The sequence below is a fragment of the Choloepus didactylus genome, chromosome 15 (genome assembly GCF_015220235.1).
Source record: "Choloepus didactylus isolate mChoDid1 chromosome 15, mChoDid1.pri, whole genome shotgun sequence".
Taxonomy (NCBI): domain Eukaryota; kingdom Metazoa; phylum Chordata; class Mammalia; order Pilosa; family Megalonychidae; genus Choloepus; species Choloepus didactylus.
Genome location: NC_051321.1, coordinates 47,638,571 through 47,657,155, shown reverse-complemented (window position 1 = coordinate 47,657,155; position 18,585 = coordinate 47,638,571). Strand labels below are relative to the sequence as shown.

The 18,585-nt window shown below is 38.2% G+C and overlaps 1 protein-coding gene and 1 pseudogene across 1 annotated transcript in view; both read right to left on the bottom strand.

Moving 5' to 3' along the window:
* The window catches only part of PRKG1 (protein kinase cGMP-dependent 1), a 1,297,582-nt gene that overhangs the window by 1,265,801 nt on the left and 13,196 nt on the right, over positions 1–18,585 (bottom strand). The window lies entirely within an intron of this gene.
* Positions 4,996–5,740, bottom strand: LOC119510701 (annotated as a pseudogene).

Genomic DNA, 18,585 nt, shown 5'->3' with positions numbered 1-18,585 from the left:
AGCAGGACACACTAAGCTTCCTGGTGCAAATACTGTGAAAGAAAAAGTAATTACTAAATATACAGAGAGGTAACTTGACTGTATATGTTGCATTCTGTGTCAACTCCATTCATATTAATATTTGATAAAGATTTTAATTTATATGAAACTTCTAAAGCAGAATCCAAGCTCCTCTTGGGGAAATGGCAAGGCTTCAGGATAAGCAATCTTACATGAATAGTACCAAAGCATTACCACATGGTAGAGAACACACACTACTAAAAATGCCTGAAAAACAAAGTGGGCAAGTCTTCAAGATGGCACAAAACAAAAGTTAATGCTTCTTGGGGCATATTTCTTAGAGGGTTTGCCTAGTGTATAATTTGACTTTTTTTTGTGTTATAGGACTGTTTGGTGGCTTCATTGAAGATCTGCACAATTCAGTTTTAGCTCTGGATTACTTCAGTTGACCTTGTGAAGGTTTTATCTGTGTAGAGTAGGTGTTAGACTTGTTTTAACCTATTATGGTTTTTTTTTTTTTTCTTTTCAATATTTAAAGTAAAATTCTGCTAGAAGAAAAAAGGTGTGTGTTAATGCTGAATGGGTTGGTTTTTCAGTTTGGCTTCTTTTAGCCTGGCTTTCTGAACATTGACATGTTAGGTGATAAATAAATCCTGAACATGGAGCACTTCAATTCTAAAATCTCTTGTTAAAACCCTTTCACTTGAATCCAAACCAAAGTACCCTCACTGCCTCATTTCTAAAATTTCAGAAAAAAAAAATCACTTTTCATTAGGGGAGGAACATTTTTGCCTACCTTCTTATAATAACATGACTCAGTGCTTATTTTAAAAACTAGATAGTATGAATAACAAGGAGTGAGCCATTGTTTATAGGCACCCTATAGTTTTACAGTTCTTAATCTAAACTTAAGATTCTGTATTTCTTCCTTTTGGAAAAACCTACATGCTAAATGCCACCAAATGCACAGTCTACACAGTGAGTTGGGTCAGCTCTCTCACAGCCTTTGAGGTGTATTACAAGAGTCCCAGCCATTATCATCTTTCTCCTGAGTTATATTTGAATTTTTTTTTTATTTTTTGTACATTTTGACTGCAGTATTGGTGGTAGAATATACTATAATAGGGATCTCCTCTACTTCTGTATTTATTAATTTATTACTAGCCCTCAACCCTAGTCTTCTTTTTCTCCTTCCACCTTTCTTTGCCTGTAGGATGTACTATATGTATGTAGTCATGTACTTTGTATTAATATACTAGAAATCTACAAGTCTGTTCTTTACTTTTTATACTGTTGGATACTTACAATCAAAACTTTTACTAGGGTATTGAATAAATTAATCTTATTAGGAAAAATAAAAAAAGCAAGCAGGAGACAACGACACCCTTAATGTGCTAAAAGAAAAAAAAAAATTGTCAACCTAGAAGTTTACATCCAGCACAAACATCCTTCAAAAATGAAGGGAAACAAAGTCCTTCATCTGTAAAAAGTAGATCATAAGAGCACCTACCTTCCTAGAGTTGTTAAGGAGATTGATTATTTAATATAGGTAAAATATTTTAAACAATGCCTACAAGTTAATAATCGTTATGGTCATTAATTAAAAACAAAATTAATACTAAAATAAGCAACTGATACTTTTTCAACTCTTTCATTTCATCTGGTGAACTAAAAATAGTGATTTAAAATGACACCTCTCCTAGAGAAAAGATATAGGAGATCACAGAATAATAGAGCCCCAGGGAAGAATGAGAGGTCAGTGCAACTGTTTGTTTTATAACTGGGTCAGTCATACCAACAATGTGTCCAATGAACCAGAAAGTAAACTCTTTGAAAGTTTGAAAACACATTTTAATGTAGTTCTTTGTTGTCAATGATTTGATGAGAATATCTTCATTTTATACTCCAGGATTATCTTATACTCCAGTTCATTTATAAAGTACTGTCATATACACTGTCATATATAATCTTGATTATAATTAAGACTTTCATTGTGTTCTAGTTTGCTAATGCTGCTGGAATGCAAAACACCAGAAATGGATTGGCTTTTATAAAAGGGGGTTTATTTGGTTACACAGTTACAGTCTTAAGGCCATAAAGTGTCCAAGGTAATATACATCAGCAATTGGGTACCTTCACTGGAGGATGGCCAATGGTGTCCGGAAAACCTCTGTTAGCTGGGAAGGCACGTGGCTGGCGTCTGCTCCAGAGTTCTGGTTTCAAAATGGCTTTCTCCCAGGACATTCCTCTCTAGGCTGCAGTTCCTCAAAAATGTCACTCTTAGTTGCTCTTGGGGTGTTTGTCCTCTCTTAGCTTCTCCAGAGCAAGAGTCTACCTTTAAAGGCTGTCTTCAAACTGTCTCTCATCTGCAGCTCCTCTCTCAGCTTCTGTGCTTTCTTCAAAGTGTCCTCTTGGCTGTAGCTCCTCTTCAAAATGTTACTCTCAGCTGCACTAAGTTCCTTATGTTTGTCAGCTCATTTATATGGCTTCAGTGATCAAGGCCCACCCTGAATGGGTGAGGCCATGCCTCCATGGAAATTATCTCATTAGAGTTATCACCTACAGTTGGGTGGGTCACATCTCCATGGAAACACTCAAAGGATTCCAATCTAATCAGCACTAAAACATCCGCCCCACAAGATTGCATCAAAGAGTATGGCTTTTTCTGGGGGCATAATACATTGAAACTGGCATATTCCACCCCCTGGACCCCAAAATGACATTATCTTGCCATATACAAAATACATTCATCCCACAACAATATCACAGAAACTTAAATCATTTCAGTTAACAATAGTTAAGTACAAGATCCCATCAAAATCAGTCCAAAAGCATAATTCCCCTCTAGCTGTGGATCTGTCAACTTAGAACAAGTTATGTGCTTCCAATATACAAAGGAGGGACATTCATAGGATGAACATTCCCATTGCAATAAGGAAAAACTGAATGGAAAACAGGGTTAACAGGACCAAAACAGTTCCTAAACTCCGCAGGACAAACTCCATTTGATTTCAAAGTCTGAGAGTCATTTACAGAACGAGGTTGCATCCTTGGGGCTTGAGAGAGTGGGAGTCTAACCCTTCCTAAGGGCCTTTTTGGCAGTCCTTTCCTCTCTAAATGCTGGGGTGAGTTCTCCAACATATGCACACATTGGGGAGACCAACTTCTTGGTCCCACCCTCCTCAAACATCGAGGCAGCACCCGGATTCCCTTCCATCTCCAGGGCACACGCTCAACCCCTTCAGAACAATGGGGTGGCAGCCAGGATTTCCCCAATTTCCTGGGAATGTGCTTCACCCTCTTTGGGACCTGGGGTGGCATAACTGTTCCAGAGCATTGAGGCAGAAGGCCCACCCTTGACCTCTGGGGCAAACTCACCCTTTCCATGCATGTGGGCCGCTCCGCTTTCCCAGCCCAAGGCCTCTTGACTCCATACTTCAAACTTCATGGCTTTGTCTTTGAAGAAATTTTTCCTTCAATTTGTTCCTTGTCTGTCCCCTCCAGTCCAGACTGGCAGCGGCTCTGTCTATAAAGATCTTGCAAAAATTCTGTTGGCTTCAAATGAAGCACACAGGGGTCAAAGCCATCAGACAATAGGACTTTCCACAAATCCTTTCTGGATAACTCCATCCTCAATTTTGGCTTGTACTGGAATGGCGGTTGGGTTCCATAATTTGGTTAAATCCTCATGCTGGGCTGTAGCTTCTGGGGTTCCATCCCCTGGAAGCCCAGAATTTTCCAAACCATCAGCTTCTGGTTTCTTTGAACCCAAGAGTTCAGTTCTAAGTTTATCTCTCTCCGCTCACATTTTACTACAAGCTGCGAGGAGAAGCCGGGGTACATCCTCCACACGTAGTCTGGAGATCTCCTCAGCTAAGTATTCCAGGTTGTCGCTTTCAAATTCTTCCTTCCATCTGACACCAGGACTCAATTTTGCCAAATTCTCTGCCACTTTAAAACAAGGATCGCCTCTCTTCCAGTTCGCAAAAACACATTCATCATTTCTGTTCAAGCCCTTGTCAGAAGTATCTTTAGAGTCCATATTTCCACAAACAGTCTCTTCAAAGCAGTTTAGGCCTTTTCTATCAAGCTCCTTACAATTCTTCCAGAATCTTCCCCTTATCCATTTAAAAAGCCATTCCAACATGTTTGGTATTTGCAAACTCAGCAGCAAAAGCACCCCACTTCTGGTACCAAAATCTGTTCTAGTTTGCTAATGCTGCCAGAAAGCAAAACACCAGAGATGGATTGGCTTTTATAAAGGGGGTTCATTTGGTTACACAGTTACAGTCTTAAGGTCATAAAGTGTCCAAGGTAACACATAAGCAATCAGGTACCTTCACTGGAGGATGGCCAATGGTGTCCGGAAAACCCCTGTTAGCTGGGAAGGCATGTGGCTGGTGCCTGCTCCAAAGTTCTGGCTTCAAAATGGCTTTCTCCCAGGATGCTCCTCTCTAGGCTGTAGTTCCTCAAAAATGTCTCTCAGTTGCTCTTGGGACATTTGTCCTCTCTTAGCTTCTCCGGAGCAAGAGTCTGCTTTCAATGGCTGTCTTCAAACTGTCTCTCATCTGCAGCTCCTTTCTCAGCTCCTGGGCATTCTTCAAAGTGTCCCTCATGGCTGTAGCTCCTCTCCAAAATGTCACTGTCAGCTGCACTGAGTTCCTTGTGTTTGTCAGCTCATTTATATGGCTTCAGTGATCAAGGCCCACCCTGAATGGGTGGGGCCACACCTCCATGGAAATATCTCATCAGAGTTATCACCTACAGTTGGGTGGGGCACATTTCCATGCAAACAACCAAATCCAAACATTCCAACTTAATCCCCACTAATATGTCTGCCCCACAAGATTGCATCAAAGAATATGGCTTTTCCTGGGGGACATAATACATTCAAACCAGCACATATTGCAACAAGTCTTTGATAACTTAGTTTTCTCAATCAATAAATGCTTATTGCAAACCCAGGAACATTAGGAAATCTAGTGTTTGAAAGATCTATTTACCTTCTTCCTCTCCGTCATCTTCAGCATCTGTTTTTCTCTTCTCCCCTTGAAGACCTTCTTCTTCTTCCTCTTACTCTCCTTCTTCAACATAGTCATCATCATCCTCTTCATCCTGAATTTCTTCTTTTATTAAGTATGAGAGTCCTACTTCTCTCTCTCCCAATACTGAGCCTGCTTATCTTCATCCTCATCTTCTTCCTCTTCTTCATATCGTTCAGGTGGACTAGCTTCATCTTCATCATTATCATCATCTCCATCCTCCTTCTCCTCCTCTTAGAGTCTGATGCTTTGTTATCCTCCTGATCAAATCCATCTAAGCATGTGATTTTCAGCAGTAGTTGAAAAATATTTTCTCTATAATCTTCCATGTCACAGTTAAACAAGTCAAGACTTTTCAAATTTCTAAGATTTTGCAGAGCTTCTACTGTGATGAGTTCTTTAATTTTCTTTCCACTCAGATTGAGGAAGGTAAGATTTGGACATTTCTCTGCCAGGACTTCCAAGCCCCCAGGAATTATATTGTCATTAAGTTCCAACTTTCGAAGTTTATTTAAACTGGGAAGTTGGACCAGTGAACTAAGTTCCAAATTAGCCATCTCAGATGTTCTTTAAAAGTATTATTCAAGCCCTCAATTTCCCCACTGACACCCTGAAAATTATCAAGGATTAACTCTGTTACTAACCCCTTCTGGAGCTCTGTTACTTATCTCCAGGTTAATCCTCTTCTTTATCTCCATGTCCTTCTCCTCCTCTTCTGCCACCACTCTCCTCCCTTCCCTTCTCCTGTCTTTCCAACTACCCCCAACCATAAAATTTAAAAAGATTTGGAAATGAATGAAATGAAACACAAATAGAATGTCCTCCACCAACAGATAGGTGTGGGGAAGGAAGAAGAAAACAGCAAATGGAGTCCAAGGAGTTGGAACTCTACTTGGCTGCTCCCACCTCCCTGTCCATAAACTCGTGTGTGACATGCACACACACACACACTTCTATGGCTGCTCAGAAACTCTTCCTTTTGTTCTTTGTACTGCTTTAGGAAATAAATGATAATCTGAAAAAATGTGAAAAGAACATTTTCCATGTATTATAGAAGCCTGAAATGATGCATTAGTTAAGCGTTCTAGCCTAAAATATGCACTGCATTTCTGTCAGAATAAAATTAATAATTTTATTCAATCAAAATTACAAAGATTTAATAACAGTGACATACACAATAACAAGACAGAGCCAGTGGCTAAGAAAAGGCCTAGGAACATAGGTTTTGAAACTTGCTGATAAATCATGTTGCTGGCAGAGCATTTAATACAGTACAACTCGATAATGCTTTAACGCTTGGCTGAAAAATGAGAAAGGAAAGACTGTGGCTCATTCATCTCTAAACCTATATCCCAGCCCCCTTGCCAAATACAATGCATTCAATAATATATGTCTATTAACCGTTTGTTGGATTAAAATAAATTATTTTCTGAAAGCTTCATGCCCTGCAAACACAGATGTGGACGTATATATCATCCACATGATGTCAGTCAATCCCTCCAAGATTTCCTGACTTCCCACCTTGTCAGAGCTGATGCCCAGCTTCTCTGCTTTCCTAGCCCCCTTAAACCCCCTCCCCTGCAGCATGCTTCAATCATAGCACTTAACACAGCCTGTAAAAAGACTCTCTTTAGAGGGCTCCCTCCATTCATTTCTGTGAGCTCTTCAATAACTCTATCTGGTGAATTTGTTTTCTCAAGACTTAACACAGCATCTGGAATACAACAGACATTCATTTAAATATTTACTGAGCCACACCAACTCGAGGTAGAACTAAGACTGGGGTTCAGGAATGCCTGCCTGACTTTGGAGCTAATGGGGATCCTCTTTCCCAAACATAAAATTAACAACAAAATGAAAAGTTTGATTTTGATATAGATTTGATATTGAACTGTTTTGAACACAGTAGGCATTAAATAAATATATGATGGAGATATAATGAGAAACAATGCTTAGTAACTGTAACTTGGAACTCTTGCAAGAGCCTGGGAGAACGATTTAACTGCAATCTGGAAACTCAAAAGTGAAGATATTATTGTACTTAGAAACTTTTTCAACAAGGGTTGCAAAGAAAGTGTTTTCTTCATTAACAGAAATTTAATTTAGCCAGAAAAGTCTGTTCCATAGCAATATGGGTGTGGTTTCTGCTGGATTACCTAGTAATAATTTTGAAATGTATTAAACATATGTGGTGGGAAAGTATGATTTTCCCATCATAAAGTAATCAAAGACACTTCTGCTCAAAAAAGTAAAAACATCAGTCTTACCCTATATCACTTGATAAACAGGAAGAACAGGGAGCCAAATATTTCAACCCAGTCTCTGTACTGTGTTTATTTTTAGCCCAGAGCCACATCTAAGTCAGAATTGCAGGATTAAACAACTTTGAGGTCACAGACCAGCTTTCTCAGCCCTTCATCTCTTCAGTCTCCACTGCCCTCAACTATATGTTTACTAAGACTCGAAAGTGACCAGCGTTACCTGCACATGAAACTTCATCACTGCCACTGAGACAGCAAGTCTGGGGAAAAAAAAATGTTTTCCAAGATAATTGTCTGCTACAAAAGCCCTATTGCTTACAGCTGGGATTTGATTCCTATCTTTATTCTTTGAAGGAATGCATATGCTCACTGCCAAGCTAAAGCAGACAACTCCAGTTCATAAAAATAAAGATAACACCATCTTACATTGGCTGATATGATGGGAAACTGATTGTGTCCTTTGGGGCATCTCAAATACTTAAGAAAAGAATGCCTACACCCAGTGTGGCTTTCAATAAAGCAACAGCACTCTCCTCTGTTGACTGTAATCAATAAGCCTAAAGTCCTGGCATGCTTCCATCAGAAAGCAACATCGAAGATTTGATAGCAGAACCAAAAGCAATGGGGAGAGAAGATGCAGCACATCTTCAGATACAGCCTTACAGAAACCCAATTACCATACAATAGTCATGTTTACAATCTCAAGAAATTACTTTCCAGTCTTCTACAGCTTACAAAAATGTCCAAAATGTTCTTTTTGTTTCTAAAGAACCCACAGACTTGTGTTCCTAAAACTTGGATTTAATTGTTATACAAGTATCCCTTCCTGCATACATATTCAAGCTGTTTCTTTTTAAACCTAGAAAACATAGTAGAGCCACTAAATAAGATGGTTTAAAACAAACTGCTCATTTATTGAGTAGCTTCCATGTTACTGCCAAATGACTTAGGTCACTAAGGGGAGAAAAACTACTGCAAAACTAAGGTTGTCTGTTACAAATTCAGCTATTTTGTTGTGGATGATACATTCCAAACTGTAAGATGAGGAATTACACTGTTTTGGTTTTTTTTTAATTAGGTTTACATTATTGGTTCTTGTTTAAAAGTTTTACAGAAAGGTCCAAACTAAAAATCCCTTTAATGGCTTTATCTTCCATTAAGACAAAATACAATTCCTTAACATAGTCTTCAAGGCCAGTGGTGACAGCAGTAATAGTAGCAGCAGGGGCGTTAAGTAGTAACAACTAACATCCACAATTGCAAGTACTATTCTAAGCACTTTCCATATATAACTCATTTATTTCTCATAATAATTCTATGAGGCATGTACTTTTAGTGACCCATTCTGCAGATGAGACAATTAGGAAAAATAGAGTGCTATAACTTGAACCACGCTCTCTGGCTCTTTGGTACCTATTCTTAACCTCTACAATTTACCGCACCCCTATAAGAGCTAGAAACTCATGCCACCGTCCCTATCACCCACTGTACTCCAGCTACATGCCCCTTCTTTCTGGACCTCAAACACACCAATGTCTTTCCCCGTGCAGGTCCTTTACACATGTTCTTGCATCTGTCTGAAATGTTTTTCCCGTTGTTCAAACAATTTACTCCCCATCCTTTAGTTCTCAGTTTAAATGGCATCTCATAAGAGATTCTAACTCAAACCATCCTGTCTAAAGCAGACTCCTCCTTTTCCCATTTTCTGCCATTCTTTATTTACTACGTTCTAGCATTCACCAAATTTGAAAATATATTTTTTTATTTGTGCCCTCATCTTATTACGATATCTGATAGGGCTGGGACCACTGTATCCTCAGTGCCTAGGATGGTGACAGGGCATAAAGTAGGCACTCAATAAATACTTATTTGCTAAATGAATAAATGAACAAATGAAAGTCTTTTAAATATGTTTTCAAATGCATGCTTTAATTCTGAACGTTGGTGGCACCTTCTCAACCACTTACTGATTGTGCGCACATGGATGACTAAATCAGATGGAAAGAAGGTGGTGTGTTGTCTGTTAGTGGATGTGTTCAGTCACAGACGTAATGACCACTTAGGATGGCTGATGTAGGGAGGATACAAAACTGAATGGATAAATACACACATATCACTTTTCGAGTAATTTCTAACCTTACAATGCCAAGATTCTAATTTCTAAGGCCATTGTCAACAAATCTGATTTAACATCACCAATTGTTCCTCCTAAAGTAATTTAGTCCAGACCCTTCAAGAAGCTCTGTTAGGAAGATTCTTCCTTACCCTGAGCTGGAAACTGCTGCCTGCCATTGGCAACCATCTGTCTTCATTCCACCTCCTGAAAACATGCAGAATCCATGCAATACCTTTGCTCTAATACAAACAGAACTGATCTTAAAGTACCGAGGACTGAGCACAATGCCCAAAGTAGATCTGAACAATTCAGAATAAGACAAAAATAGCATGTCTTCCCATAGTGAATCTACATTTTTAAAAATAGTTACTGAATAAAACAAGATAAAAATAAATAAAATAAAATAGCATAAACATTTAAACAGTATGTCCAAGCATCTACGTGCATAAATGAATTAATAAGTTTTTTTGGCAACCACATCCCCTGGTTGATTCATATGTTACTCACATATAGTGCCTAAGTCTTTTCCCACATGTTTCTATGAGGTCACTTCTCCTGAGTCCCTAATTACGAATATTATTTCCTGGTTCCGGGGGAAAGCTTTGCTATTAATTCCCCATTAAACATCTTTTTGTTCAGCTTAATGGTTCTCAGTTGTGGGTGAATTTGCCCTCAAGGAAACAAAAGAATCTGGAGACATTTTTGGTGGTTTTAACGAGTGTGGGGAGGGATGTTATTGTTATCTAGTGAGTAGAGTCCAGGATGCTGCTAAACATACTACAAAGCACAGGACAGCCTCCCACTCCCTGCATTTGTTACACACACATACACACTATAAAGAATTATCCATCCCAAAACATCAGTAGCTCCAAGGCTGAGAAATCCTCTTAGCCCAATGATTCTCAGTGGAGGTGGTACTACCCCCCCCCCCCACCGTGGAAATTTTGGAAATTCAGGAGGTAGTGTTTAGTTATCACAACGAGGTGGGCAAGAGTAAGGATGCTAGATACCCTGCAACTAACAGAAGAAACCTACACACTGAAGAATTATTCTATATCCCACACAACTTTCAAATCTCCCACAGGTCAATCATATGGAGAAAAGACTGCATATAATTATCTAAGCCTAGAACCTAAATCTATTTTACATTTAAACAAAACATTGCATGCTTTCAAATTACATTAAGTTCGATAGGAATGCAACTATTATGTAAATTAAGGGAACTGGGTACTTTAACTTATTAGAAACTTTACAGAGAGTTGTTCACCATTTTGGAAAATCAGGTCACTTTACAGCAACACAGCTAGTGGCACTGGAGTCACCAATACAGCACTCCAATACTAGTATGTGTGTTTAGCTGTTTCATAAAGTCATTCTAGGAAGAAGCAAAAGAACTTCACATTTTCAGTTCAACTTCCTGTGCTGCCCTTCTCCTATGGTCATGTCCAATATGGACAGTCCAGGCACTTATTATTAAAGCACAAATTATTTTATTTTTTTTTATTTTACCTAATTTTTCTTTATATTATAGTTAAGATACCATATACACATACATACACATAATTCTGTTTCCAAATGGGTTATATTTAATCTATGAGTTCCATTTCAGGACAGTCAAGGGAGAATTAGGAAATATTTATGTGAAAAGGAGAGCATTGGGTATAATAAAAACCACAATTTATTAGACTCCCTCTCCCACTACTAAAGGCACTGAGACATTTCTAGACTGTAAATGAAATGGCCATTTGAATGATTCCTAAGATCTCTTCCAGCAATAAGAAGACAAACTTTCTAAAAATATCTGACAGCAGGTGGAGAAAGAAGAAAACAAAGCAAAGGAAGACACAATCTTGACAGAGTGGAGAACAGATACTTTTGTCTGGGTAGCTCGAGTGTTCTGAAGGATCTTCCTTTCCAAAAAGCTTCAATGAGTCCATGTTGAAAAACACACCATGAAATAGTCTATATCATCAAGAAACACAAGAAATCTGAATTAAAGTATCTTGAATGAGAAGTATTTGAGAATTAAATATACACCTGAAATATTATATTATCATAAATTTTAAAATTATATTTTCAAATGATAGTTGGACTTCTGTAGTACAGAATTTATTTTATAAAAAACAAAAAACAAATCATCACTATGGCTGCTTAACTACTTCATAATGTCTCTTGGGCTTTTCTTAAATGCTTAAGAGAAAGTTTAAATTCTCAGTGACAAATTTTAGGAAAATCATTTCTATTATAGGTCACATTAACAAAACCCTATAGTTAGTTACAAGGTCCGTATGTGCACATCTTAGCTTGGAGTAGAAGTAGGAGAACTAGTTAAATTCTACCTCTAAATATATAAAATAATATTAGCTTAAAATAGTTTTTACCTAAATACAACCCTGCTGCTTTAAAAATGGATCATGTTAATTAATTTAAACATTTAAAGCTTTTCTTAGTTTGTATTTTGACATTTAGATAAATGTGATGAAAATCTGCTTTATCATACTTTTGAGGTTTATTCCACTTGTTCCTTTTAACTCCAAGGAAACAATTTATCAAAATTATAGGGAAGTAAAGTGTTGAAATTATAGTATAAAAGTTTCTTTCCCTCTAAAATTGCAAGTAAGAAAACACAGTTTATAGAAACGAAAATCACTGGTTGTCTTGTGCTTTAAGCCCAGTGTTGGTTCCCTGTAAATCTTTATAAAACTCACACTGTGAAAACAAGAAAACCATAAACCACCAGAGATCTGCAACAGTTCATGGAATCATCAGAGGATAATACTTTCACCTGAACCAAAGAACTATCAATCAACACCGTATCCTTTAAAAAACAAGAAGAGAGAGAGGAGAGGGCAGATGGAAATAGCAGGTAAAGAAGCCTCTGCAAAACCTTGCCTCATCAATCAGATACGTCCTTCACTCTCCTTGTCTTGTTCAAAACTTCTTCTATGAAGCTCAGCAAACTCCAGAAATCACAGCTCTACATCTTGGACTTGAAGCAAGATAGAAACAGTGTGGTCGCTCTCCTTATAGGATACCCATTGTTTTTTCTTTTGCTGCAAAAAGCTTTATTGTTTACACTTGGTCCACAGCTTGTTAGCTCTTACAAAGTGGTTAAAACGATGCCTCCTGGCTGGAAGGAGAAGCTCAGGCAGAAAACCAGAAGACAGGAGAATGCAGAAAGATTTCTCAAGGGTGGTCTGGCAAATTTTCTGGCCCCAAAATTCCCGGACCTATTAAGTCAGAATCCTTGGTTTGGGACTTGGGAATCTTCATTTTAAGAAATAGCCCTCACGAGATTTTTAAGTGCATTACCCACTGGGCATTGGAATGATCTGAGCGTCTTCATAATATCTACTATCTTCAAATTTCTCTCTACCCATCTGTTCTAGTTTGCTAATGCTGCTGGAATGCAAAACACCAGAGATGGATTGGCTTTTATAAAAGGGAGTTTATTTGGTTACACAGTTACAGTCTTAAGGCCATAAAGTGTCCAAGGTAACACATCAGCAATCAGGTACCTTCACTGGAGGATGGCCAATGGTGTCCAGAAAACCTCTGTTAGCTGGGGAGGCACGTGGCTGGCATCTGCTCCAAAGTTCTGGTTTCAAAATGGCTTTCTCTCAGAATGTTCCTCTCTAGGCTGCAGTTCCTCAAAAATGTCACTCTTAGTTGCACTTGGGGTATCTGTCCTCTCTTAGCTTCTCCTGAGCACGAGTCTGCTTCTAACAGCCATCTTCAAAATGTCTCTCATCTGCAGCTCCTGTGCTTTCTTCAAAGTGTCCTTCTTGGCTGTAGCTCCTCTTCAAAATGTCACTCACAGCTGCACTGAGTTCCCTCTGCCTGTCAGCTCATTTATATAGCTCCAGTGATCAAGGCCCACCCTGAATGGGTGGGGCCACACATCCTTGAAAATTATCTCATCAGAGTTATCACCTACAGTTGGGTGGGGCACACCTCCATGGAAACACTCAAAGAATCACAATCTAATCAACACTGATACATCTGCCCACACAAGATTACATCAAAGATAATGGCATTTGGGGGGACATAATACATTCAAACCAACACACCATCTGCTGTGGATTATCATCTAGCAAAGATTTAGAGCCCTTGAGCCAGACACTCCTGGAGCAGCGAGCTTTCCAGTAAGTCACTTCAGGTGTTTGGATGAAGTCTCTTAAATGTACAGAACAGATGGAATAGTTCTTGCTCAGAGGTACCATGAAACAACCATCAGTTTATGCAAACAAAGCAAATGAGTTCATGCAAATGAAGTACCTTTCACAGAGTTAGCACCTACTAATGCTGAATGATTATTTACTTTTTCCTTTTTATTTAAATTAAAATTATTTCTTAATCACAGTTTTAATTTGGCCAACAAATTTGACTTTGTCTCCAGAAAACTATATTAGGACTACGTACCAATAGCTCTTATTTACTGTGCGCTTACGACAAGTCTTAAGCGTACCATCAGTTTTAGGTGGCTTTATTATCCCTACTGGTAAATCAGTTTTAGGTGGTTTTATTATCCTTGTTTTACAGAAGGGAAACTGAAGTTCAAAGAGGTTAAGCAACATGGCTAGGATATTACAACTTTAAAACCAAGCCCATCAGATTTCAAAGCCCCTGCTCAGCTTCTACACTGTACAGCTGGGCATGCTTATTACCTAGACAGGAAAAGAATGCCAGAATGTTTCCACTGGGCTTTCCTAGATAATGAAGTTATCTTCTAATGTAATCCATGCTAATATGGCATTAACACATTGGCTTGCATTAGTATTGCACTATATTGTTTAGAAAGCTTAACCTGGATGGCAGAAGAGAGCAGTGAGAAAAGGAGAAGGAAGAAGGAGTGAGGAAAAAAAAAAAAAAAATTGGTTAATCCCTTTCTATTTAATGATGGGCAGGCCACCAGCAGCAGCCTCATCTGGGAGCTAATTAGAAATGCAGAATCTCAGGTCCCACTCCGGACCTGCTGAATCAGAACCTGAATTTAATAAGATCCCCAGGTTAGTTATGAAAATGAGGGTCGAAAAGTACTGGGTTCATTCAACTCAGAGAGCAGATTACTGCGGGGGGGGGGGGGTGGTTCTCACACAGCTAGATCTAGTACAAGAAGAATATATGTCTAACATGATGGGGTGGTGAGTTTGGGGTGAGTGATACGTAGAAAGAAAACTGAGACCACACCATGGATGAAAAACTAAAGGCAGGAAAACAAGTAAAAAAACGGCCTATGTCAAAGTGTCATCTGTGATTCAGGAAATGACTCGCACAATTGGAACCAAGTATGGAGACTGAAATATGGGAAGAATATGCATAGTACAAAGTTTCTGGCACAAAGTTAAAAGTCATTATATATATATATATATATATACTTTATATATCTGGTGAATGAAGTTAGAATCAATGAATAATAACAATTATAGCTAACACTTATTGAATGAATACACAGTACCAGGTACTAAGCTAAATATGTTACATTCATGAGTTCATTTAATCCTCTCAACAACTGAGTGAGGTTTTTAACAACTGAGGAGGCTGAGACTTTGGATGTATTTTGCATGATAACACCAGGCTATTATTATGGACAGAGCCTGGCCTTAGACTGCCAAAATATGACATGAATTTTCCTCCATATTAGTTGACTGACTGATGGATCAAATTTCCTTGGGAGAAATACAATCTGGAATAGGATTTTTCCAAATCAAAAAGCTCATATTTAGTAAAACCAGTCTCTTACTTGCAAGCAGGCCCAAGGAATATACAATGGAATAATAAATTCCTGAGTCATCAAGAACCTTTACATCTACTTGGGCAGGTGGTCATACAAACAGAAAGTCAGGTTTAAACACTCTTTCCTCCTGCATCCTTCATGCTTGGAAACTGAGGTCTACTGTACTGTTAGGACTTCTACAAAGAGTCCGGTTCCAAATCTCTAAACCTACAACTCGACTACATTTCCAGATATGAAAATTTTTGCCTTCATCATTTACCAGGACTGAACAATGAATGGACAATGAGAGTAGTGAGACAAAACCTAACAGGAAATAAGGCTTCCAGCCTCACCATTGTCCATAACCCCTGGCCACAGAGATGCTCCAGCCGTGCAGAACCTCTGCTCTAAGCAGCTCTTCCAGGGCCTCCAGTGTCTGTACCTGAGTCTGAAAGAGCTCATCCACTCAAGGTTCCACCCTTATTATCATATTTTTTGGGTAATTCACGGGAATGTTTATTTAAATCATTTGCTGGCAAAGACTGAACCACTCAGGGCCTCCAAGAAGGAACTCTTCTAAGAAATTCACTCACAAATGGTCTTCTAGAATTGGTTGGGATGCTAACGTGAGTAACAGCATATTTTCTGCCCTTTGCTTTGCCAGGCCTGATTATTATACCTGCACTAACTATATTTTTTTAAAACATGGAAACAACACTTAACTACCTCATTTCCACTAGTATCATTGCTCCAATTAACAAATGTCTACCTTTTCTCATTTCACTTATCACCTAAGATGCTTAAGCAGAGATTTAAGGAGGGTTGGAAAGGCAAACAAACTTTATCACTAACGAGCTTCACATCATTAACAAATCACAATCTTTCTAAACCTCTAGATTTTTATTTGATTTGTTTGTTTGGTTGATAAGCTGTTTGTTGTTGCTGTTGTTTTGCTTTGTTAACAGAGGAGTGAATAAGAATATCTCCTAAAATCCTTTCTAGGCATGAGGTTATATAATTTGCTGATACCAAAGCTAAATTTATTTTAATCTCTAAAATTGTTTAAACCTTCCATTATTACACACTTGCTAGCATTTCTACTTAGCACTTTACATGCATCATCTTTTGTTATTCCACAACACAGATGAAGTAAACCCTGTAGAAACTGAAGTTTCAGAGAAATGATTTGTCTAAAGCGACACAGCTGGAATGTGAAGGAGCCAGAATTCAGCCTCACGTCTGTGACTCCCCAGCTCATGGTTTTAATTATCATGGCTCATTCTCAGGTTACCCTTTGTCTTAGTTTGTCAGGCTGCTACCACAGTTGCCTCACAGTGGGTTGGCTTAAACAATGGCAATGTATTGGCTCATGGTTTCGAGGCTAGGAGCAGTCCAAAATCAAAGCATCAGCAAGGTGGTGCTTTCTCCCCAAAGGATGTAGCATTCTGGTGCTGGCTGTCAGCAATCCTTGGGGTTCCTTGGGTTTCCTGTCACATGGTAATATCCTCTCCTCTTTCTTCCAGGATCCATGGACTTCTGGCTTCCAGCTCCTCCCCATGGCTTTCTCTCACCATGACTAAATTTCTTCAGTTTATAAAAGACTCCATAATCCAGATTAAGGCCCACCCTCATTTAGTTGGGCCACACCTTAACTAAAATAACATCTTCAAGACATGCTATTTACAATGGGTTCACATCCACAGGAATGTGGATCAAGACCAACAGCATGTCTAAATTGGGGTAGATAACTCAATCTGCCACACTGCTATACAAACACAAGGCTGAAATTTATGAGGTTACCCTTCCTACTTTCCACGATTTCTTTTTTTGACTTCAATCTCATGATTACCCTTAATCTAAATGAATTCTGATCCAAATAAATGTATGCAATGTTACCTTTCAGTAAATGTAGTCCAATATCATTAAAATGAAAGAAAAATAAAGGAACAGAAAACTTTACTGGAAGGCGTCATCCTATTAAAAAAAAAAAAAAAGCTGCAATGAGTGGTTCCAATACCATATATGTCCAAATCTTCCCACTAGCCTTTTAAAAAAATGTAGCTGCGAGACTTGGAATTTGTTATTTTCCCAAGTGGGAGCAAGTTCCTCAGGATCCTTAAAGTATCAAAAATGTATTTTGAAGAATGAAAAGGAAAACAAATCATGATTCTTAAAGAGGGACTTTAGTTATTTTACTTAAGGGCAGTATATACAAACAATTTTATCCTTACTTTCAAAATCATATTGTAGAATATTGGGAGTTTTATTCAATGTAAAAAAAATCAAACCCAAAAGCATAATATGGACTTTATAAATCTGCAAAGTTAGAGGGCATGTAAACATTGCTTTAAAAGAGTGTTCTCATGAAAGCAACTCAAGTATAAAAAAGAAATAAATAAGAACCTTCCACATGTTTCTGCTATGCCTTTATTTTTTATTTTTTAAAATTCTGTCTTTAATGAAGAAAACTAACTTTGGTGATGCCATCAGCATACCTTGTATTTCTAAATAGAAAGAATTATAGATCATTTATCTGATAAAGAAACCGTACATAAACTAAAAAGTCACACTGAAAAATTGTCAACTTTTTTGACCTAGCACTCTCACATTTTGGAATTTATCCCACAAAAATAAAAGACATTTGAGGAAATGTATGCAAGGATATTAGTTGCTGCATTATTTGTGCTTGCAAAAAACAAAACAAATAACCATCACTTTAAGTTGAGGTTCACGAATACAATGGAATACTGCATGGCTATCAGAAAGACCGAGTGAGACCAATATGAACCGATCTGTGTAGAAACCTAAAAGTTATTATTAAGTAAGAAAAACATCAGGGTGCTTTTGGAATGATTCCACTTCAGTTAAAAAAAAAAAAAAAAAAACAGTCAAGGGGATAGGGAAGTTCTATATATGTAAGGTTTGCATAAGCCTACAGAAAGTTAACACTGACTACCTGCTGGAGTGCAGGCAGGGAAATAGGAGGTAAAGATGACTAAGTTTTGTATATCTCTTTATCATCAGACAACGAGTATGCATCAACTTTTGCAACTAAAACAATTAAGGAAGTAGACATTGCCTAAGAAAAGATCAAAATCAATAACTTTGAGATGTGGTGCATGTTCTTAAGTATCAAAAGCAAGCCAAGATTTTTAATGTGTTGAGTAGAGAATGGAACCATACAAAAGAAACTATTTTTTTTCTTTTTTGTTCTACTATGACAAAGGCCAGTGAGTCCACAGTCTTTCTCATCTTGTGTGGACTTCCCTCCTGATGCCCTGCAGTCAGACGCAAAGTCAAGATACCCACAAGATTTCTAGGCAGGATGCTGCAAACTCTGCTGCTATACTTCAGGAGTTTGTCTGGCCTAGATAACAAACCAGAAAGATCGGAGGAGACAAAAAGTACTACCATTTATCTCTTGCGTCACCATTTCTAACGGAGACTAGA